The following is a 24,404-nucleotide window of genomic DNA, read 5'->3' on the forward strand; positions in this document are numbered from 1 at the left end:
GTGCCACTCTCCTTACCCGACAGATCTATTTTTTTTAAAGTTTACTCATTAGTGTCACAAGTCAGCTTACATTAACACTGCAACGAAGTTACTGTGAAAATCTCCCAGTCCCCACACTCTGGTGCCTGCTCGGGTACACGGGGGGAGAATTTGGCACATCTGTGGACCGTGGGAGGAAACTGGGGCACCCGGAGGAAACCCACGCAGACACAAGGGGAATGTGCAGACTCCACACAGACAATCACCCAAGCTGGGAGTCGAACCCGGGTCCCTGGCGCTGTGAGGCAGCAGTGCTAACCCACTGTGCCCCTCTGCTACTCAGGTTAACTTCAGAGCTCCAAACTCCTGGGGATGAACGGGTTACAGTAGGAGTCAAGCAAAGGTTCTTGGTTTCAGTCTAATGAGAAAGGGAGCTGTTTAATGTTTCATTATTAATATTAAATTACAAGTCCACATCTCCCAGGCTGTTGACAGAGAAATTACTCACTTAGCTGGTTAGAATGAACCCTGCTGTAATGAGAGAACATCTTAAAGTCTTGGAGGGTATCTTTCCATCCCATCTTAAACTATCATCGATAATGTATGGCACCTTTAGCAGAAAGAATGACTTGCATTTATATAGCACCTAAACAATTTCAAAACCAGCGGGGTGTGTCACTGTGGGAATGGGGGAGCCAGCTTGCACACAGCAAACTCCCACAGCCAGCAATGTGATAACAACCAGGGAACCATAAAAACAAAATACTGGGAATGCTGGAATCTGTCACAGAAACAGAAAATGCTGGAAAATGTCAGCAGGTCTGGCAGCCTCTGCGGAGACAGAATAGAAGCAGTGTTTCAGAGAAACTAGAAGCAGGAGGCCATTCGGCCCATTGAGCCTGCTCCGCCATCCATCATCATCAAATTCAATATCCCGACCCCCCTCCTTCCCCTCCATATCGCTCAGCCCTTTAACCCCAAGAGCGATATCTAATTCCTTCTTAGGATCACGCAATGTTTTGGCCTCAGCTACTTTCTGTGGGAGTGAATTCCACACATTCCCCACCCCCTGGGTGAAGAAATTTCTCCTCACCTTAGTCCTAAAAGGTTTACCCCTTATCCCCAAACTATCACCCCTAGTTCTGGACTCCCCCACCATTGGGAACATTCTTTCTGAATCTACCCTGTTAGAATTTTATAAGTTTCTATGAGATCCCCTCTCACTCTTCTAAACTCCAGTGAATATAATCCTAACTGACTTAGTCTCTCCTCATATGACAGACCTGCCATCCCAGGGATCAGCCTGGTAAACCTTCTCTGCGCTCCCTCTATAGCAAGGACATCCTTCCTCAGATAAGGAGACCAAAACTCCACACAATACTCCAGGTGTGGCCTCAACAACAGCCTATTCAATTGCAGTAAAACATCCCTATCCCTGTACTCATCCTTTTGGGATATCCAGACTCAAAATGTTGGCTCTACTCTCTCTCCACAGATGCTGTCAGACGTGCTGAGATTTTCCAGCCATTTCAGTATTAATCTCATGATAGTGATGTGGACTGAGGGGCAAATTTTGGCCAGGGCACCCAGGAGAACTCTTCCTGCAGCTGTGACATAATGCCACAGAAACTGTCACACGCTCCCTCAGCACTGACCCTCTGACAGGGCAGCACTCCCTCAGCACTGACCCTCTGACAGGGCGGCACTCCCTCAGCACTGACCCTCTGACAGGGCGGCACTCCCTCAGCACTGACCCTCTGACAGTGCGGCACTCCCTCAGCACTGACCCTCTGACAGTGCGGCGCTCCCTCAGCACTGACCCTCTGACAGTGCGGCGCTCCCTCAGCACTGACCCTCTGACAGTGCGGCGCTCCCTCGGCACTGACCCTCTGACAGGGCGGCGCTCCCTCAGCACTGACCCTCTGACAGGGCGGCGCTCCCTCAGCACTGACCCTCTGACAGGGCGGCACTCCCTCAGCACTGACCCTCTGACAGGGCAGCACTCCCTCAGCACTGACCCTCTGACAGGGCGCGCTCCCTCAGCACTGACCCTCTGACAGGGCGGCACTCCCTCAGCACTGACCCTCTGACAGGGCAGCACTCCCTCAGCACTGACCCTCTGACAGCGCGGCGCTCCCTCAGCACTGTGGTGCGAGTATCGGCATGGATTACGTATTTACTTATTTTATTATTGCCAAAAGTAGGCTTTTTTAACACTGCAATGTGGTTTCCTCCCACAGTCCAAAGATAAGCAGGTTAGGTAGATTAGCCATACTAAATCACCCCATAGTGGGAGTCATGGGGACTCCCTCGAGTAAATGCATGGGGTTATCTGGGTGGGATTGTGGTTGGTGCAGGCTCGATGGGCCGAATAGCCTCCTTCTGCACGATATGATTCTATGTCTAATGAGGTTGCTGTGAAAAACCCCAAGTCCCCACACTCCGGCACCTGTTGGGGTACACTGAGGGAGAATTTACCACGGCCAATGCGTCTCACCAACACGACATTTGGACTGTGGGAGGAAACCGGAGCACCCGGAGGAAACCCACGCAGTCATGGGGAGAACGTGCAGACTCCACACAGACAGTGACCCAATCTGGGAATCGAACCTGGGTCCCTGGCGCTGTGAGGCAGCAGTGCTAACCACTGTGCTGCCCACAACTGTCCGTGGAGGGGGACTTTAACTCATTCAAGAGGTCAAAATGCTGACCCATAAGAAAATTAAATGTGCAGACAGCCAGCAGTGGCAGGGCTCCCTGGAGAGCATGGCGATGGATGACAAGTATTGACCTTGTGTTTGATGGATAAATATTGGACGGGACACCAGGGAGAGAACACTCTTTCTCTTCTTCGAGTAGCGCCTTGGGATTTTTGTTTAATACTCCAGCCAAGCAGTAGTCTGAGTTACAATGCTTCACTATAAATTCCCTGCTTATTTATTGATCCCCGACTGGGTTTAATCAGAAATCCAATGCCTTAAATCACCAACACAGATTCAAATTTAATTCCGAAATCAAGGCTTTTAAATCAAGTTTGAATTTATGTTTATTTATTAATGTCACAAGTTGGCTTACATTAAAACAGCAATGAAGTTACTGTGAAAATCCCCTAGTTGCCACACTCCGGCACCTGTTCGGGTACACTGAGGGAGAATCTAGCACGGACAATGCATCTAACCAGCATGTCTTTAAGACTGTGGGAGGGAATCGGAGCATCTGGAAGAAACCCACGCAGACACAGGGAGAAGGTGCAAACTCCACGCAGACAGTGACCCAAGCCGGGAATCGAGTCGGGGTCCCTGGAGCTGTGAGGCAGACACAGTAAGAAGTCTAAAGGTTAAAGTCCAACAGGTTTATTTGTAGCAAACGCCACTAGCTTTCGGAACCGGCCGTTCCTTCGTCTGGTGGGTGGGAGCCGGCATCTCCACATCGTGACGACCATCGACACCGCAAACTGCCGGCTCACAATGCTGGCATCTCCACGCTGTCAGGCAGCACAGTACCACTTATTAGGGGCACCCATTACAACATCCATAGTAATTTGCTTTTGCCTCATTAGTGACAAGAGTTGAAGGTCAAATTCTTCTTTGCAATAACAACGGGATCATTTATATCTACCCCAGAGGATAGCCCCTTGTTTTAAAAAAATTCATTCTTTGGACATGGGCCTCACTGGCTGGTCCAGCATTTATTGCCCATCCCTAGTTACCCTTGGAGGGCAGTTAAGAGTCAACCACATTGCTGTGGCTCTGGAGTCACATGTAGGCCAGGCCGGGTAAGGATGGCAGATTTCCTTCCCTAAAGGGACATTAGTGAACCAGATGGGTTTTTCCAACAATGATTTCAGTAGATTCTTAATTCCAGATATTTTTTATTGAACTCAAATTCCACCATCTGCCGTGGCGGGATTCGAACCCGGGACCCCAGCCGAGTTTCTGGATTAATAGTCTAGCGATAATCCCACTCAGCCATGACCTTCCCCATGACGCTGCTGGAATTCCTCACTCAGTGTTACACTCCCTCATGGCATTCGGCCGGAATCTGCGTTCAAGGCTCGAGTGGGACTCGAACCCAGAGTTTACTTACAAACAGGAAAGGGTGCTACCCACTCAGCCATGGCTACCACCTCTTAGCCAATGGAAAGGCACCGAATATTCCATTATACATCAAGCCACGCATGTGTTATAACAACCAGGGGATAAAGTAATAGACGGCACAGTGGTTAGCACAGCTGCCCCACAGTGCCGGGGACACGGGTTCGATTCCCAGCTTGGGTCACTGTCTGTGCTGAGTCTGCACATTCTCCCCGTGTCTGCGTGGGTTTCCTACGGGTGCTCCGGTATCCTCCCACAGCCCAAAGGTGTCTGGGTTAGGTGGATTGACCCCACTAAATTGCCTTAGTGTCAGGTGGATTAGCAGGGTAAATGCAAGGGAAGAAATCTCACAACACTAGGCGGAAGTCCAACAAGGTTTCTTACTGTGCTCACCCCAGTCCATCGCTGGCAGCTCCACACCATAGACACATAGGGTTACGGGGATAGGGCCTGGGGTGGGATTGCGGTCGGTGCAGGCTCGATGGGCCTCCTTCTGCACTGTAGGGATTCTATGATTCTATAACTATGCGACAGTAAGTGATTAACCTGACCTTCACCTCTCGGCAAAGTGTAATCACAAGTGGGAAACGGCACTGGGTTAATGGACAATTAGTGGTTAATGATTATTGTTGCGGGAAGCTCGGGTGGGACTCCTCGCTGTTTTGTGAAAACACTCAACCCCAAACGCGGCCGGTGGGAGATTTATTCTACAGCAGCCGACAAACGGTGGGCAAAGCAAGCGATGCAATGGGAGGCAGCGGGTGAAACACTGAACGGGGTTGGTGATGTGTCCTAGGCATTTGGCAGCAAGAGGCTGCTTGTATGTAAACATTGGAAAGATCATGTTTCACCTCAACGCCCCACGCAGCTGGCTGTCAAATATTCCACTAATTTATTTCTTTCATTAGCGAGGCAGGTAAACACGCACTCAGACCCAAACTACAGCTCACCCGAGACATTCTGGAGGGTGCTGGCAGCAGCCGTCAGACCCTGCAGATCGTACAAGCTGACAACAAGGTAACACAGGTGTGTCCTTTAGAATCCCTACCAGTACAGAGGGTGGCCATTCGGCCCATTGAGACTGCACCAACCACCCGCCTCTATCCCCATGACCCCAAGCATTTACCCTCGCTAGTCCCCCTGACACTAAGGGGCAATTTAGCACAGTCAATCCACCTAACTTGCACATTTACCATGGCTATTCCACCAAACCTACACAACCAACTCCACAACAGCTTCTTCCCTGCTGCCGTCAGACTTTTGAATGGACCTACCGCGCATTAAGTTGATCTTTCTCTACACTCTAGCTGTAGCTCTACACTCTATACTGTGACTGTAACACTGCATTCTGCACTCGCTCTTTTTCTATGAATGGTATGCGTGGCCTGTACAGCGCGCAAGAAACAATACTTTTCACTATCCCGATACATGTGCCAATAATAAATCAAATCAACATCTTTGGACTGTGGGAGGAAACCGGAGCACCCAAGAGGAAACCCACGCAGACACAGGGAGAACGTGCACACTCTGCACAGTGACCCGAGGCCGGAATCGAACCTGGGACCCTGGCGCTGTGAGGCAGCAGTGCTAACCACTGTGCCGCCTAGAGACAGAACTCCAACATTGATGAGTGCAGCAAATTGCCGTGATTCGGAAAAGCAATGGAAGCAGATTCGAGGAGCTTGCACAAGGGGAAGTTTTGCAGGGCTACGGGGAAAGACTTGGTGGGACGAATAATTTCCCAAGCACAGGCATGATGGCGGAATGGCCTCCTGCCGTTCTGACGCCCTGATATTCACAGGTACCTCTGGGACAGGCACGAGTGTGGGGGTGAAACCAATGTCATTCCAAAGCAGAAAAGCATTGACCTCACCCCAAACACGGACTTGGATTCCACACGGCAGGGTCAGGAGTGAAACACAACTAATGGAGACAGTTTAAAGGCTGAAACCCTTCACTAAAAGCAGACTCATTTACCAGGTGTCAATTTCCCTGTGTATTTATCAAATATCACACACTCACACCCTGTCCAATTCACTCTGTGCTTGCTGAACTATACTGGCTCCTAATCACAGTGGGTTAGCACTGCTGTCTCAATGCCAGGGACCTGGGGTTCGATTCCCGGCTTGGGTCACTGTGTGTGGAGTTTGCACATTCTCCCCATGTCTGTGTGGGTTACCTACGAGCGCTCCGGTTTCCTCCCACAGTCCAAAAGAAGTGCATTGGCCGTGCTAAATTCTCCCTCAGTGTACCCAAACAGGTGCTGGAGTGGAGTGATTAGGGGATTTTCACAGTAACTTCACTGCGATGTTAATGTCAGCGCACACACATGATGGCACAGTGGGTTAGCACTGCTGCCTCACAGCGCCAGGGACCCAGGTTCAATTCCAGGTTTGGGTCGCTGTCTGTGTGGAGTTTGCACATTCTCCCCGTGTCTGTGGGGGTTTCCCCCGGATGCTCTGTGCTTCTTTGATCGGCTAAGCCTCAATCACTCTACCATTGGTTCCCTGGGCCCTAACAGAGGAATAGGAGTAGGCCATTCGGCCCATCAAGTCTCTTCTCCATTCAATATCACCATGGCTGATTGGATGCTTCAATCTCTTATCCTCATAACCCTTTACATTCTTGTTATTCAGAAAGCTCTGAAATTCCCTCCCAAAACTTCTCCACATTGTTCTCCTCCTTCAAGATGCTTTTTCAAACAGACATATGGATTAGAAACATAGAAGATAGGAGCAGGCCATTCGGCCCTTCGAGCCTGCTCCACCATCATGGCTGATCATCCAACTCAATAGCCTAATCCTGCTTTCTCCCCATAACCTTTGATCCCGTTCACTCCAACTGCTATATCCAGCCAACTCTTGAATACATTCAATGTTTTGGCATCAACTACTTCCTGTGGTAATGAATTCCACAGACTCACCACTCTCTGGGTGAAGAAATGTCTCCTCACCTCCATCCTAAATGGTCTACCCCGAACCCTCAGACTGTGAGCCCTGCTTCTGGACTCCCCCCACCATTGGGGGCACCCTCCCTGCATCTACCCTGCCTCGCCCTGTTAGAATTTTGTAAATCTCTAAAAGATCCCCCTTCATTCATCTGAACTCCAGTGAAAACAATCCTACCCTAGTCAATCTCTCCTCATACATCAGTCCCGCCATCCCTGGAATCAGCCTGGTAAACCTTTGCTGCACTCCCTCGAGAGCAAGAACAGAAAAGGAGGCTAAAACTGCACACAATACTCTAGGTGTGGCCTCACCAAGGCCCCTGTATAATTGCAATAACACATCCCTGTTCCTGTAATTCGAAACCTGTCCGAATGTATTCTTGTGAGTCTCAGTGACAGATCTGGTTTGATAACATGAACAAACCTGGGATGTTTCACTTTTAATGTTGTGCAATAAAGTTGTACATTTGAGTTATATTTCTGCATTTTATCCAAGTTCAGCTTTAAACTGAGATATTTAATGGTGTAACATTACAATCAACCATAACGTTCCTGTGTAAATTTCACTCTGAAAATTAAAGTTTATTTATTAGTGTCACAAGTAGGCTTACATTAACACTGCAATGAAGTTACTGTGCCAATGCACCTAACCAGCCCATCTTTCCGACTGTGGGTCGAAACCAGAGCACCTGGAGGAAACCCATGCAGATATGGGGAGAATGTACAGACAATGACCCAAGCCGGGAACCCGGGTTGCGGCAGCAGTGCTAACTGCCGTGCCACCAGCTGAACTTTCCTGCTCCATGCAACCGGATCCAAATAAAATGGCAAAGGTTGGTGTATCACGGCCTCCGCATCACCCTCTGCGACTGGATCCTGAACTTCCTAACTCTCAGACCACAACGAGTAAGGATAGACAACAAAACATCCTCCACAATAATCCTCAACACTGGTGCCCCACAAGGCTGTGTTCTCAGCCCTTTACTATACTCCTTACACACCCCTGACTGTGCGGCCAAATTCCCCTCCAATATGATTTTCAAGTTTGCTGACGACACCACCGTAGTGGGTCGGATCTCAAACAATGATGAGACAGAGTACAGGAATGAGATAGAGAATCTGCTGAACTGATGCGGCAACAATAATCTCTCCCTCAATGTCAACTAAATGAAGGAGATTGTCATCGACTTCAGGAAGCGTAAGGGAGAACATGCCCCTGTCTACATCAACGGGGACAAAGTCGAAAGGGTCGAGACCTTCAAGTTTTTTGGTGCCCAGATCACCAACAACCTGTCCTGGTCTCCCCCCCATGCCGACACTATAGTTAAGAAAGCCCCACCAACACCTCTACTTTCTCAGAAGACTAAGGAAATTTGGCATGTCAGCTACAACTCTCACCAACTTTTACAGATACACCATAGAAAGCACTCTTTCTGGTTGTATCACAGCTTAGTATGGGCTCCTGCTCTGCCCAAGACCACAAGGAACTACAAAAGATCATGAACGTAGCCCAATCCATCGCGCAAACCAGCCTCCCATCCATTGACTCTGTCTACACTTCCCGCTGCCTCAGGAAAGCAGCCAGTATAATTAATGACCCCACGCACCCCGGACATTCTCTCTTCCACCTTCTTTCAGGAAAAAGATACAAAAGTCTGACGTGTATCAATTGACTCAAGAACAGCTTCTTCCCCACTGCTGTCAAACTTTTGAATGGATGAAAGTTGAATTAAGTTGATCTTTCTCTACACCCTAGCTATGATTGTAATACTACACTCTGCACTCTCTCTTTTCCTTCTCTATGAACTGTATGTTTTGTCTGTATAGTGCACAAGAAACAACGCTTTTCACTGTATACTAATACAGTGTGACAATAATAAATCAATTATTCAATGTATCTGCACTTCCTCCTCCTCACCCCCCCTCCCCCCCAATCCCTTCCATTGACTTTGACCTCTCTCAGTGCAACAACTCCTACATTATCCAGGCCACCTCTTCATTCTTTCCTCAGCAGTTACGCCTTCAGCAACCACACCCTTACTTCCTGGAAAGAGCACCTTAGTATCTAGAAAATATCAGCATGATTTGGACAGGTCGAGTGAGTGCTCAAAGCAATGGCAAATGCAGTATAATTTGGATAAACGTGAGGTTATTCACTTTGGAAGCAACATCAAGGCAGGTTATGATCTGAACGATTGTAAATTGGGAGAGGGGAGTGTGCAGAGGGATCTGGGTGTCCTTGTGCACCAGTCACTGAAGGTAAGTGTGCAGGTGCAGCAGGCAGTAAAGAAGGCAAATGGTATGTTGGCCTTCATTGCAAAAGATTTCGAGTACAGGAGCAGGGATGTGTTGCTGCAATTATACAGGGCGTTGGTGAGGCCACACCTAGAGTATTGATGCAGTTTTGGTCTCCTTTTCTGAGGAAGGATGTTCTTGCTCTCGAGGGAGAGCAGCACAGGTTTACCAGGCTGATTCCGGGGATGGAGGGACTGATGTATGAGGAGAGATTGACTAGGGTAGGATTGTTTTCACTGGAGTTCTGACCAACGAGGGGAGATCTCAGAGACTCAAAATTCTAACAGGACTAGACAGGGTAGATGCAGGGACGATGATCCTGGTGGTGGGGGAGTCCCAAACCAGGGGTCACAGTCTGAGGATTCAGGGTAGACCATTTAGGATGGAATTGAGGAGACATTTCTTCACCCAAAGAGTGGTGAGCCTGTGGAATTCATTCCCACAGGAAGTAGTTGATGCCAAAACATTGAATGTATTCAAGAGGTGGCTGGATACAGCACTTGTGGCGAATGGGATCAAAGATTATGGGGAGAAAGCAGCGTTAGGCTATTGAGTTGGACAATCTATGTTTCTACAGCAGAATTAGGCCATTCTGCCCATTGATTCTGCTCAGCCATTTAATCATGGTTGGTCAATTTCTCATCCCCGTTCTCCCACCTTTTCCCTGTAATCTTTGATCCTGTCACCAATCAAGAACCTATCTATCTCTGTCTTAAAGACACTGAATGACCTGGCCTCCACAGCCTTCAGCAGCAAAGAGTTCCACATTTTCACCACTCTCTGGCTGAAGAAATTCCTCCTCATCTCTGTTTTAAAGGATCGTCTCTTCACTCTGAGGTTGTGCCTTTGGATCCCAGTCTCTCCGACTAACAGAAACATCTTCTCCACGCCCATTTTATCCAGGTTTCTCAGTTTTCTTGGGCTGGCGTGGACGAGATGGGCCGAACAGTCTCCTTCCGTGCTGTAACTTTTCGATGATGCTAAACTCCTCCGGCCCTCGCTCCTCCTTCAAGATTCTGCTCAAACTTCACATCATTCGTCAAACCCTTCTAACATCTTCCTTCACTCAGTGCCTCATCCTGCCCACAAGCCTCGGACAGGCCTCACTCAACTCAGACAGCCAGTGGGGTTAGCACTGCGGCCGCACAGCGCCGGGGACCCGGGTTCAATTCCGGCCTCAGATCGCTATCTGTGTGGAGTTTGTACATTCTCCCCGTGTCTGCGCGGGTTTCCTCCGGGTGCTCCCGTTTCCTCCTACACTCCAAATACATGCAGGTTAGATGGATTGGCCGTGCTAAATGTCGGGATAGGGCAGTGAAGCTGGGTGGCCTGGTCTTTCGGAAAGTTAGAAACCGAAACTAGAAACAGGAGGAGGCCATTTGGCCCTTCGAGCCTGCTCCACCATCCATCATGGTCACGGCCGATCATCAAATTCAATATCATAGAATCACTACAGTGCAGAAAGAGTCTGCGCCAACCACAACCCCCACCAGGGCCTATTCCCATAACCCCACATATTTACCCTGCTAATCCCCCTGACGTTAAGGGGCAATTTACCATCACCAATCAGCCTAACCCGCACACCTTTCAGAGTGTGGGAGAAAACCAGAGCACCCGGAGGAAACCCACGCAGACATGGGGAGAACATGCAGACTCCACACAGACAGTGATTCAAAGCTGGAACTGAACCCGCGTCCCTGGCACTGTGGGGCAGCAGTGCCACTCTGATTTCCCCCCCTCCCACCCCACCCAATATCCTATGATTCCTTTAGCCCCTAGAGCTTTTATCTAACTTTTTTCTCGAAATCGCACAACGTTTTGGCCTCAACGACATTCTATGGTGGAGAAACAGTTTGTGCAGACTCGATGGGCTGAATGGCCTTTTTCTGCACTACAGGGATTCTAAAAGAGAATACTGAAGGGTGACCTGCAGGGGTTTGTAAGATGAAAGGATTTCATAGAGTAGACGGAGAGAAGGTATTTCTACTTGTGTTGAGAGACCAGAACTAGAGGCTATGCAACAGTCACTCGGAAATCCAGCAATAATTTCAGGAGTGACCTCTTTATGTGGAACGTGCTCCCACAGGGGAGCAGTTCAAAGGGTTTAAACCAGGGAGAAGGGATTGAAAGATTGCTAGGTTAAAATGGAGAAGGCTTGTGTGAGACATAAACACTAGTACAAACCAGACAGGCTGAGTGGCCTGTTCCTGTGCTGTAAATGCACGCGTTGCTCCAACACCATGCTCCTGAAGTGCAAGTTGCAGATGTAATAATTTAACAGCAAGTCTGAGTTTTATCCACTGTCAGAACAGGAGGAGGAGGCAGCTTGCAAAGGACAACATAACCTGTGTTGTGAGTCAAAATATGTGCAGTGTGGGGAAGCTAGGAGTTTGTAACTTATATTAAATATGATTCGATTATAATCTAATCCAGTGTAACATTAGAAACTATATGTACTCAAGGCTCCTGTACTTACCAGGAACTGCAAGTTCATAGAATCAAAGGATCTCTATAGTGCAGGAGGTCATTTGGCCCATCGAGATTAGCACTGCTGTGTCACAGCGATAGGGACCCGGGTTCGATTCCCGGCTTGGGTCACTGTCTGTGTGGAGTTTGCACATTCTCCCTGTGATCTCCTCCGCGTGCTCTGGTTTCCTCCCACAGTCCAAAGATGTGCGGGTTAGCTGCATTGGCTAATTGCCCCCGAGTATCAGGGGGATGAGCAAGGTAAATACACGGCGTTAGGGGATTATGGCCTTGGTGGGATTGCGTTCGGTACAGCCTCGATGGGCTGAATGGCCTCCCTCTGCACTGCAGGGATTCTGTGATACGGAGAGTCTGTAGGGACCACAATCCCACCCAGGCCTATCCCCGTAACCCCATTTACCCTCGCTAGTCCCGCTGACACTTAACGGGCAATTTAGCATGGCCAATCACAGAACACCACAGTGCAGAAGAGGCCCTTCGACCCATCGGATCTGCACTGACCCATGAAAGGCCCTGACCTGCCCACCTAACCCCACTTGCCAGCACTTAGAGAAACCTAACCAGCACGCCTTTCAGAACGTGGGAGGAAACTGGAGGAAACCCACACAGACATGGAGAGAATGCGCAGACTCCACACAGACAGTGACCCAAAGCCAGGAATCGTTGACTGAGTTTTATCTCAGGATTCTGGGCAAAGTGCGTTTAGGACAGCACTGACCCAGTTTTTGTTTTGTGTCTGTCACCTAAAGCACACGATAACTTGGCACCATTTTGACAACTAAGAGATGCTCCAAGGTATTGAAAAATGGCAATGACATCAGGCACAGGCAGTTTTCCGAGATCAGGTTCGAGGGTTGTTGTCGGAGCTCTGTCTGACCTCAGAGTGCTTGATGCAAACACAGAGTGACACATCCTCCAGGTCCTAAACCCCAAAGGGCAGCAATCTTCCCAATTGAGCCTCTTTCCTGTGCTCTGGAGCAAAGTTCCTCACAGTGAAGTAAAACTGCAGAGAAAGCAGGAGGCTCCCACAGGTCATCTGTCTAAACGCTCTCTGGGTGCAGCGCTGATCCTAGTTTCATTGAAAATCAAAAGGTCGGCAGACAAAATCTCTCGTCTCCTGCTTTGCCATCACTCCGTGATAAGGGAAGGCCACCCAGCCCCTCAAGCCCATCCTGCCTTCAGTGAGATGAAGGCTTGTGGGCAGCACGGTGGCACAGCGGGTTAGCACTGCTGCCTCTCAGCACCAGGGACCCAGGTTCGATTCCCAGCTTGAGTCACCGTCTGTGCGGAGTTTGCATGTTCTCCCCGTGTCTGCATGGCTTTCCTCTGGGTGTTCCAGTTTCCCCCCTCAGTCCAAAAACATGCTGGTTATAGGCATTGACCCAAACAGGCCTTAGTGTGGTGACGAGGAGAATTTCACAGCAACTTCATTGCAGCGTTAATGTAAACCTAACTTGTAACTAATAAATAAACTTTCATCTTTATCCAACCTCATCATGTCCCTCTCCTTTCTGTATGAATGGTATGCTACGTTTGTATCGCATGTAAGAAATAATACTTTTCACTGTACACTAATACAGGTGACAATAATAAATCAAATCAAAAGGTCATGAATGTAGCTCAGTCCATCACACCAATCATTGACTCTGTCTACACTTCCCGCTGCCTTGGAAAAGCAGCCAGCATAATTAAGGACCCCCACACACCCCGGACATTCTCCCTTCCACCCTCTTCCATTGGGAAAAAGATACTGAAGTCTGAGGTCACGTACCAACCAACTCAAGAACAGCTTCTTCCCTGTTGCTTCAGACTTTTGAATGGACCTACCTCACAATAAGTTGATCTTTCTCTACACCCTCGCTGTGACTGTAACACTACATTCTGCACTCTCTCCTTTCCTTCTCTATGAACGGTATGCTTCGTCTGTATAGCGCTCAAGAAACAATACTTTTCACTGTATCCCAGTACATGTGACAATAATAAATCAAATGTTAAGTTGATCTTTCTCTACACCCTAGCTGTGACTGTAACACTACATTCTGCACTCTCTCCTTTCCTTCTCTATGTACAGTATGCTTTGTCTGAATAGTGTGCAAGAAACAATATTTCACTGTATACTAATACATGTGACAACAATAAACAAATTTTATAAAATCAACATCATGTCAACCACAGGTCAGTGGGTAGCATCTCTCACCTCTGAGTCAGAAAGTTCAAATCCCACTGAGGGCCTTGAGTACAAAGCCCAACCGTGACATTGTGGTGCGGTTTTGAGGGAGTACCAGGGGAGGAGAGGATGAGATGCTGATGTGAAGCCCCCCCCTCCCTTTAGATGACGTATGGCCACAGTTTCGGAGGCAGGTTCTCCCTGGTGCCTCGGCTAACGTTTAGTCCCTCAGTCAACATCACATTGACAGCTGACCTTTGCTGCTGGGATCTTGGTGTGCTCAAAACAACTGCCACATTTCCCCCCATTACGACAGTGATGAAACTTCAGGAAAGACTTAAATGGATTGGAAAGCACCTGGGAATGTTCTGGGATTGCGAAAGGTGTTAGAAAAATGCAAGTCTTTTCCAAAGGAATTAGCTATACCCTTGTCCAGAGAAAAAGAAAAATTATTGATCTCGGATTTCAAAGGATCCCTGCAGTGCCAAAGGAGGCCATTCAGCCCATCAGGTCTGCACTGACGACAATCCCACCCAGGCCCGATCCCCGTAACTGCACATATTTTACCTGCTAATCCCTTTAAACCTACTCATCCCAGGACACTAAGGGGCAATTTAGCATGGCCAATCCACCTAACCTGCACATCTTGGGACTATGGGAGGAAACTGGAGGGTCCAGAGGAAACTGGGCTAGAGTCTATGCTGTTCTGTGGGAAAATTCCACGGGGAATGAAATGTTTCCTAATTTCACTTCTGAATGCTCTGGCTCTGATTTCAACGCCTTGTCCGAGGCTCTGCCACAAACAAACTGCTTCTACTCACGTTATCAAAGAAATTTAAATTCCTACAATCGTCAATCCGATCCTCCTCTGCCTCGCTATATTCCAGATACTCACATGGCCTGGGACAATTAGAAAATGGGAAGGAACCAAACCAGGATTAATGTCAAACCCTGCACTTTCAGGAGTGGAGTCCCATGCTAAATGAAGTTAAAGTTTATTTTATTAATCACAAGGAAGGCTTACATTAACACAGCAATGAAGTTACTGTGAAAATCCCCTAGTCGCCACACTCCAGCACCTGTTCAGGTACATTGAGAATTTAGCATGGCCAATGCACCCTAACCAACACCTCTTTCGGATTGTGGGAGGAAACCCACGCAGACATGGGGAGAACATGCAAACTCCGCACAGACAGTGACCCAAGGTAGGAATTGAACCCAGGTCCCTGGCACTGACAGGCAGCGGTGCTAACCACTGTGCCATACACTGAGCTCAAAAATGCTAAAAACATTCATACTTTGGTGGGAAGTGGGTGTCCCTGGCTAGCTCAGCACTTGTTGTCCATCCCTAATTGCCCCTTGAGAAGATGGTGGAGTTCCCCTTTCTCGAAACCGCTTCAGTCCCCGTGGTGTAGGTACACCCCTAGTGCTGTTAGGGAGGCAATTCCAGGATTTTGACCCAGCGACAGTGAAGGAACGGCCGATATATTTCCAAGTCAGGATGGTGAGCGGTTTGGGAGGGGGAACTTGCAGGTGGTGGTGGTCCCCAGGAGTCCGCTGCCCACCCCCCTTGTCCATCCCAGTGGTTTGGGAAGTATTGACATTTCTTTCCAAAAGAGTGGTTGGATGGAAATCTGACACGTGACCACTTGTCAGGCTTATTTGGAATCGAGTTTGATGCTTGGAACGAGGGTCAAATACTTCCCTCGTGGGAAGGATGACTACTTTAATGAATTTTCTACTGTTCGAGTGGGCAGTTGACTGATCAGACTAGAATGGTATCTGAATCGTAGAATCCCTGCGGTGCAGAGAGAGACCATTTGGCCCATTGAGTCTGCACCGACCACAATCGCACCCAGGCCCTATTCCCACATGTAACCCCACATATTTACCCTGCTAATCGCCCTGACACTAAGGGTCAATTTGGCATGGCCAACACACCTAACCAGCAAGCATGTCCTTGGAGTGTGGCAGGAAACCGGAGCACCCGGACGAAATCCACGCAGACACAGGGATAATGTGCAAATTCCACACAGACAGTGACCTGATGACAGAATTGAACCTGGCTCCCTGAAGTGGAGAAACAGAATATTGCAGTACAGAGCAAGGCCATTTGGCCCATTGTGCTAGCTCTTTGAAAGACCTATTCAATCAATCTCACTCCCCACACTCTTTCCCTGTAGCCACGTGTCACCTTTTCAAACCTTTCTCCAAGTTCCCTTTTGAAAGTTCCTATTGAATCTGCTTCCACCGCCCTTTCAGGCAACGCCTCTCAGATCACAACAACTTGCTGCGTTATAAATATTTACCTTTATCTCTCTCTCTCCCTCTATAGTTCTCTGGTCGATAACCTCATTGAGCTCCTGCCCCTCCTGCCTGTGGAAAAGCTTCAGTCTATCCAAACCACAAAACGTTAATCTATTCTCTTCCAAGGAGAACGATCCAGTTTCTCCAATCTCTCCACCAAACCAAACTCCTTCATCTCCAAAAACCTGGCCATACGCACGAGGGAATGTGACCATGGAGTTGCTCAGACCCCAGTCAAGGCCATATTGACATTCTTCCCTGTTCGGTCCGTATGTATTTGATCAACACGACATATTTAACACATCACACTGACTGCTACAACTGACAAACCCACCCAGCCAGAATCAACCTTTGGACAGACATCAAATGCTTCTACCTGACACGACAACAAAAGGATTTTCTGATGAGGAAAGGTTGAGCTGGTGGGGCATGCACTCGTTGGAGTTTACAAGAACAAGAGATATACAACAGGGAAGCAGGCCCTTCGGCCCAACTCGTCCATGCTCACCAGGTTTCCTAAACTGAACTCATCCCATCTGCCTGCGTTGGGCCCATATCCCTCTAAACCTTTCCCATCCATGTATCTGTCCAAGTGTCTTTTCAATGTTGTGATTGTACCCACCTCCCCGGCAGTTCATTCCATATAGGGTAGACAATGGCCTAGTGGTATTATCATTAGACTATCAATCCAGCAAACGTTCTGGGGGACCCGGGTTCAAATCCCACCATGGGGGGGATGGTGGAATTTGAATTCAATAAAAAATACCCGTGTGAAAAATCTACTAATGACCATTGTCAACTGTCAGAAAAACCCATCTGGGTCACTAATGTCCTTTAGGGAAGGAAATCTGCCATCCTTACCCGGTCTGGCCTACATATGACTCGAGTCACAGCAATGACTCTCAACTGCCCTTGGCCAAGTAAGGATGGGCAATAAATACTGGCCAGCCGGCAATGCCCATGTCCCACGGTTGAATAAAAATATGCGCACCACCCTGTGTGAAAAAGTTGCCCCTCAAATCCCTTTTAAATCTTTCCCCTCTCACCTTTAACCTATGCCCTCTAGTTTTGGACTACTCCTCCCTGAGGGGAAAAGACTTTGGCTTTTCACCTTATTGATGTCCCTCATGATTTTATAAACCTCTAAGGTCACCCCTCGTCCTCCTACACTGCAGGGAAAAGGAAAAGTCCCAGACTACGTAGCCTCTCCTTATAATTCAAAACCTTCCAGTCCCAGTAACATCCTTGTAAATCCTTTTTTTGCCCCCTTTCCAGTTTAATAACATTCTTCCTATGGCAGGGAGACCAGAATTGTACACAGTACGCCAAACATGGCCTCATCAATGTCTTGTACAATTGTAACAGAACATCTCAACTCCTGTACCCAGTGCCCTGACTGAAAAAGACAAGTCTTATTTCATCTTATTGAAATATAGAAGTCCCTGAGGGGATTTGATCGGGTGGATGTGGAGAGGGGCCAGTTTAAAAATAAAGGATTGCCCAATAGGGAGACGAGGAAACATTTTTCCCTGAAGGTCGCCAGTTTTGTGAAATTCCTCCCCTCCCCCAGCCCCAAGAGAACAGCGAGGGGGGTCACTGAATGCATTCAAGGTTGAGTCAGGTAGATTTTTGATTGATAAAAGTGATGGGGTTAGGGAGGAGAGTGCGGGCAGACCAGGAAGTGCAGCTGAGAAACCACAATGCCATGATCTTAGGTACAGCAGAGCAGGCGCAAGGGGCTGAATGGCCTGCTCCTAATTCCTGTGTACCCCAAGACCAAACATTAAAAAAAAGGAATAATGTGCGATTTCAAGAAGAAATTAGATTTGGCTCTCAAGGCTAAAAAGGTTAAGGGATAGGAGAGGGGGTAAGAAGGTGGGGTCAGGATATTGAATGGTGGAGCAGGTTCGAAGGGCCGAATGGTCTACTCATGCTTCTATGTCTTAGATCATAGAATCCCTACAGTGCAAACCAGCCTCCAATCCACTGACTGTCTCAGAAAAGCAGCCGGCACAATCAAGGACCCTCCACACCCTGGGCATACTCTCTTCTATTCTCCAGTGGGAAGAAGATACAAAAGTCTGAGGTCACGTTCCAATCGACTCGGAGGAAACCCACGCAGACACGGGGGAAACAACTTCTTTCCTGCTGTCACCAGACTTTTGAATGGACCTACCATATATTAAGCCAATCTTTCTTTACACCCTAGCTCTAACTGTAACACTATATCCTACACCCTCTTCTTCCCCCATGTACTCTATGAATGGTATGCTTCGCATGTCTAGCATGAAAGAAGCAATATAGCAGGATATCAATACATGTGGCAATAATAAAATCAAATCAAATCCGAATAACCCCACGTATTGACTCTGCAATCCCACTGACACTAAGAGGCAATTCAGCATACCCGGGATAAATGGGTACAAAATTGGCTTTTTGACAAGCCGGGGGGGGGGGGGGGGGGGGGGGGGGTTGTAGAGGGTTGTTTTTCCAAACTGGAGGCCTGTGACCAGCCTTGGGAATCAGTGCTGGATCCACTGTTATTTAGCATTTATATCAATGATTTGGATGAGAATGTAGGCGGCATGGTTAGTAAGTTTGCAGATGACACCAAGATTGGTGGCGTGGTGGACAGTGAAGAAAGTTATCTCCAGTTGCAACGGGATCTTGATCAATTGGGCCAGTGGGCTGACGAATGGCAAATGGAGTTTAATTTAGATAACTGCAAGGTGATGCATTTTGGTAGATCGAACTAGGGTAGGACTTACTCAGTTAATGGTAGGGCGTTGGGGAGAGTTACAGAATAAAGAGATCTAGGGGTGTATATTCATAGCTCCTTGAAAGTGGAGTCAGAGGTGGACAGAGTGGCGAAGAAGGTATTCAGCATGCTTAGTTTCATCGGCCAGAACATTGAATACAGGAGTTGGGATGTCCTGTTGAAGTTGTACAACACAGTAAAAAGTCTGACAACACCAGGTTTTGTACAAGACATTGGTAAGGCCACACTTGGAATACTGTGTACAGTTCTGGTCACCCTATTATAGAAAGGATATTATTAAACTAGAAAGAGTGCAGAAAATATTTACTAGGATGCTACTGGGACTTGACGGTTTTCGTTACAAGGAGCATAGGCGGCTGAGAGGTGATCTTATAGAGGTCTATAAAATAACGAGGGCACAGATCAGCTATCTAGTCAATATGTTTTCCCAAAGATAAGGAAGTCTAAAACCAGAGGGCATAGGTTTAAGGTGAGAGGGGAGAGATACTAAAGTGTCCAGAGGGGCAATTTTTTTCACTCAGAAGGTGGTGAGTGTCTGGAACAAGCTGCCAGAGGTAGTAGTAGAGGTGGGTACAATTTTAAAGAGCATTTAGACAGTTACATGGCTAAGATGGGTATAGAGGGATATGGGCTAAATGAAGGCAATTGGGATTAGTTTAGGGGTTTAAAAATAAGGGTGGCATGGACAAGTTGGGCCGAAGGGCCTGTTCCCATGCTGTAAACCTCTATGACTCTAATCTGCACGTCCTTCAGTCTGTGGGAAGGAAATCGGAGCACCCAGAGGAAACCCATGCAGACATGGGGAGAACGTGCAGAGTCTGCACAAATAGTGACTCAAGGCCGTATTTGAACCCAAGTTCCTGGCACTGTGAGGCAGCAATGCTAACCACTGTGCCACCGTGCCCACCCAGCTGATTTCACTAGTGTCGCGAGCTGGGTATACCCAACGACAATTAGAGTCTCTTTCCAAACTGATTGTGCAGCCTAGGTGACACAGCGATTAGCACTGCTGCCTCAGTGCCAGGGACCCAGGTTCAGTTCCTATCCTTGGGCCATTGTCTGTGTGGAGTCTGCGTGGGTTTCCTCCCACAGTCTGAAAGACGTGCTGTTTAGGCGCATTGGCCGTGCTAAATTCTCCCTCAGTGTACCTGAATAGCATAGAATAGTGCAGAAGGTGACCATCTGGCCCGTCAAGTCTGCACTGGCAGAAATCCCACCCAGGCCCTATCCCCGTAATCCCACGTGTTTACTCTGCTCATCCCCCAGACACACAGGCAATTTAGCATGGTCACCCAACCTAACCTGCGCATCTTTGGACACTAGGGGCATTTAGCATGGCCAATCCACCTAACCAGTAGACCTTTGGACACTAAGGGGTAAATCATAGAAATCCTACAGCACAGAAAGAGACCCATTTGGCCCATTGAGTCTGCACCAACCACAATTCCATCCAGGCCCTACCCCCATATCCCTACATATTTTACCCACTGATCCCTTTGACCTACGCATCGCAGGACACTAGGGGGCAATTTTAGCATGGCCAATCCACCTAACCTGCACACCTTTGGACTGTGGGAGGAAACCGGAACAAACCCACGGAGACATGGGGAGAACATGCAAACTTCACACAGACCGTGACCCAAATCGAACATGCGTTCCTGGAGCAGGCACCGCGGTGTGGGGCAACTGGGGAATTTTCACAATCACTTCATTGCAGTGTTAATATTTGTGACACTAACAAATATAACTTATCTTTTACTTTCCAGGGCATTCCAAAGCACTCCAAACAAGCAACCAAGTACTTTAGGAAGAGTAGTTTTGAAGTGGGCTGTGTGCGAGGTGGGTGCGGGTGCTGCCTACTCACTGTTGCTGGATTTGAGGTCCCGGTGGATGATTGGCACCAACGCTTCGTTGTGGAGGTAGTTCATACCCCTGGCGATCTGCACTGCCCAGTTGACCAGGACGTGGGGGGGCACCTTCCTGCCGGCCAGGGCTCGGTTTAAGGCTCCCCCCTGGGCGTACTCCATGACGAGGCACAGGTTGGGCTCCTCCAGGCAAACCCCCTTTAACAGGATGATGTTGGGATGCCTCAGCATGCCGAACAGCTGGGCCTCCCGGCGCACGTTGTCGGCCGTCACGCTGATGTCCTGGTCGGGATCTTGCCGTGCCGCCTTCACCGCCACCACCTCCTGGCCCCACAGGGCCCGATACACCTTGCCGAAACCGCCCACTCCGATCATCTCCTCCAGCCGCAGCTCGGTGAAGGGAATGAGGGGCAGGGCGGGACGCTGAGGGCACTGACCCTCACTCCCCCCAGCGCCCCCGCTGCTCACATAGTTACTGGGGAAGATGCCCACTTTGTCCCGCACCTTGCCCGTCCACCAGCCCTCGTCCCCTGAGACCCGAGAGTCCTTGGACAGCAGTTCCACCAGCTCGCCCCGCCGCAGGCTCAACTCCTCGTCCGCCGCCGACTCGTAATCAAACACCGCCGTCCAGAAGCTGGGGGCAGGAGGAGGGGGGAGAGGGGCGGGGGGAGGATGGGGGAAAAGCAGAGGATGAGGAGGGAAGTGAGTCGGGGCCGGGGGAGGCGGGTGAGGAGGGGGTGAGGGGGGTGTTTGGTGAGGGGGGTCAGGAGGATGAGGTAGGAGAAGAGGGCGAGGCAGGGTTGGCATTCGAGGAGGGTGCTGAGGATGAGGTGGGCGAGGGAGGGCAGGCTGAGTCAGGGCCGAGGGAGGGTGAGGAAGCTGAGGGTGAGTTGGGGACGAGGGAGAGTGGGAAGTGTGAGGGTGATGAGGGTGAAGATGGGATGAGGGAGAGCGGTGAGGGTGAGGAAGGGCAGGCTGAGTTGGGGATGAGGAAGGGTGGTGAGGGTAAGGGTGAGGAGGGGAACTCTGGGTTGAGGATGAGGAAGGATGAGGATGAAGAGGGTGAGGAAGGTGAGGAGGGGATGAGGACGGCTGAGGGGGAGGGGGAGGCAGCAGTAGCAGCTGGCACCCTCCAAGGGGCTGGATGGAGGCAGGCTCCCCAGGCCCCCCATTGCAAGCGGCAGCCTCGGTGCCCCCGAGCGGCTCCATCGCAGAGAAGCCGGGCTTGTGCATCCATGCAGCAGGCTGCCCGCTGCGGGCTCAGGGAGAGGCTGGCACCGCTGACCGTCTGGCCACCATCACCCGGAGGAGGGCTCGCCTTCCCCGGCACTCACTAACAGGCTGCCCGCTGCCCGCCCGCCTCTGCATCTTCCCCACAGAACAGCATCGCTCCCGGGCACAGAGACAGGGGGGGGGCGGCAAGGGCCGCCTTAATCAGCCGGGCTCCCTGTCCCCGGGTCCCTGGGCTCCGGCTCCCCTTCTCCCCCTGGCTCCGGTTCCCTCTCTCTGGTCCCCGGACTCTCTCTCTGTCCCTGGGCTCTGGTCCCCGGCTGCTCCCTCTCCCTCTCCCCGGGCTCCGGTCCCCCCCTCTCCCCGGGCTCCGGTCCCCGGTCGCTCCCTCTCCCCGGGCTCTGGTCCCCGGTCCCCGGTCGCTCCCTCTCCCCGGGCTCTGGTCCCCGGTCGCTCCCTCTCCCCGGGCTCTGGTCCCCGGTCGCTCCCTCTCCCCGGGCTCTGGGCTCTGGTCCCCGGTCGCTCCCTCTCCCCGGGCTCCGGTCCCCGGTCGCTCCCTCTCCCCGGGCTCTGGTCCCTGGTCCCCGGTCCCCGGTCGCTCCCTCTCCCCGGGCTCTGGGCTCTGGTCCCCGGTCCCCGGTCGCTCCCTCTCCCCGGGCTCTGGGCTCTGGGCTCCGGTCCCCGGGATTGTCACAGTCTCGCTCAGCTGTTCCAATGGATACAGTGCGCGGGCGCGCGGTGCCCGCTGGGAGTTGTAGTCTCCGCCCCCTCACCCGCGCTGAGCCGGAGCCCCGCCCCGGACTACAACTCCCACAGTGCCGCGCAGCACGCTGATTGACAGTCCCGCTGCCCAATAGGAATATCCCGTTCCCCTGCGCAGCCCGCTAATGGGAGAGGAGGAGGAAAGGGGGCGGGCTCTCTGCTGCCTTGGGGAGAATCAATGATTAAAACAGAATCAAATACTGATTGTTCTTGTGCTTCCAGCTCAGGTATTAGGGAAGATTGGTTTCAGTTTAATATTTTACATTGCTGAATAAAGTGGCAAATCTCACATTCTGTGCTGCTTCAGTAAATTGCAGATTTGCAGACCTTGAACCTTGTCCCCTTCAACTCATGGGAACAGCTGCTTATCCACTCTCTCCATGCCCCTGATAATCTTCTACACCTCGATCAAACCATAGAATCATCGATTCCCTACAGTGCTGAAGGAGGCCATTCAGCCCATCTACACTGACCACAATCCCACCCAGACCCTATCCCCATAACCCCATATGTTTACCCTAGCTAGTCCCCCTGACACTAAGGGTCAATTTAGCACAGGCAATCCACCTAACCTGCACATCTTTGGAGTGTGGGGGGGGAATAGGAGCACCCGGAGGAAACCCACGCAGACATGGGGAGAGCATGCAAACTCCACACAGACAGTGACCCAAGCGGCGAATTGAACCCGGGTCCCTGGCACCGTGAGGCAGTAGTGCTAACCACCGTGTCAAGGTCACCCCTCAGTCTTCTCTGCTCCAACACAAACAACCCAAGCCTACCCAACCTCTATTCATAACTTAAATGTTCCATCCCAGGCAGCATCCTGGTGAATCTCCTTTGCACCCCCTCCAGTGCAATCACATCCTTCCTATAATGTGGTGACCAGAACTGCACACTTTACTCCAGCTGTGGCCTCACCAAAGTTCTGTACAACTCCAACATGACTCCCCTGCTTTTGTAATCTATATCTCGATTGATTTTGATTTGATTTGATTTATTATTGTCACAGAAGAACATAAGAAATAGGAGCAGGACTAGGCCATCTAGCCCTTCGAGCCTGCCCCGCCATTCAATAAGATCATGGCTGATCTGTCGTGGCTCAGTTCCACATTCCTGCCCTCTCCCCATAACCCTTAATCCCCTCTCTTATCAAAAACCCATCAACCCGCTTCTTAAATATATTTAGCGAGGCAGCCTCCACCACCTCAACGGGCAGAGATTTCCAGAGATTCACCACCCTTTGAGTGAAGAAATTCTTCCTCAACTCCGTTCTAAACCGCACCCCCCCTTTATCTTGAGGCTGTGCCCCCCAGTCCTACTGTCCTTTCTGAGCGGGAAGAGTCTCTCCACCTCTATCCTATCCATCCCATTCATCATCTTATACGTCTCAATGAGATCTCCCCTCATTCTTCTAAACTCTAACGAGTACAAGCCTAGTTTATTCAGCCTCTCCTCATAGCTCAACCCCCTCAACTCCGGCATCAGCCTAGTA

At 50.0% G+C, this 24,404-nt stretch overlaps 1 pseudogene across 1 annotated transcript in view; it reads right to left on the bottom strand.

Annotated features, from left to right (window-relative positions):
- LOC145362140 (mitogen-activated protein kinase kinase kinase 9-like) overlaps nt 1-21,727 on the bottom strand; it is a 54,768-nt pseudogene extending 33,041 nt beyond the window's left edge. Inside the window, exon 1 of the transcript XR_013889947.1 lies at nt 20,916-21,727. The product of XR_013889947.1 is annotated as a mitogen-activated protein kinase kinase kinase 9-like (transcript). The remainder of the gene's footprint in view (nt 1-20,915) is intronic.
- Nucleotides 21,728-24,404: the final 2,677 nt, after the last annotated feature.

This window comes from Carcharhinus amblyrhynchos, unplaced genomic scaffold, assembly GCF_965287045.1.
Source record: "Carcharhinus amblyrhynchos unplaced genomic scaffold, sCarAmb.v2.hapA scaffold_37, whole genome shotgun sequence".
NCBI classification, from domain to species: Eukaryota; Metazoa; Chordata; class Chondrichthyes; order Carcharhiniformes; family Carcharhinidae; genus Carcharhinus; species Carcharhinus amblyrhynchos.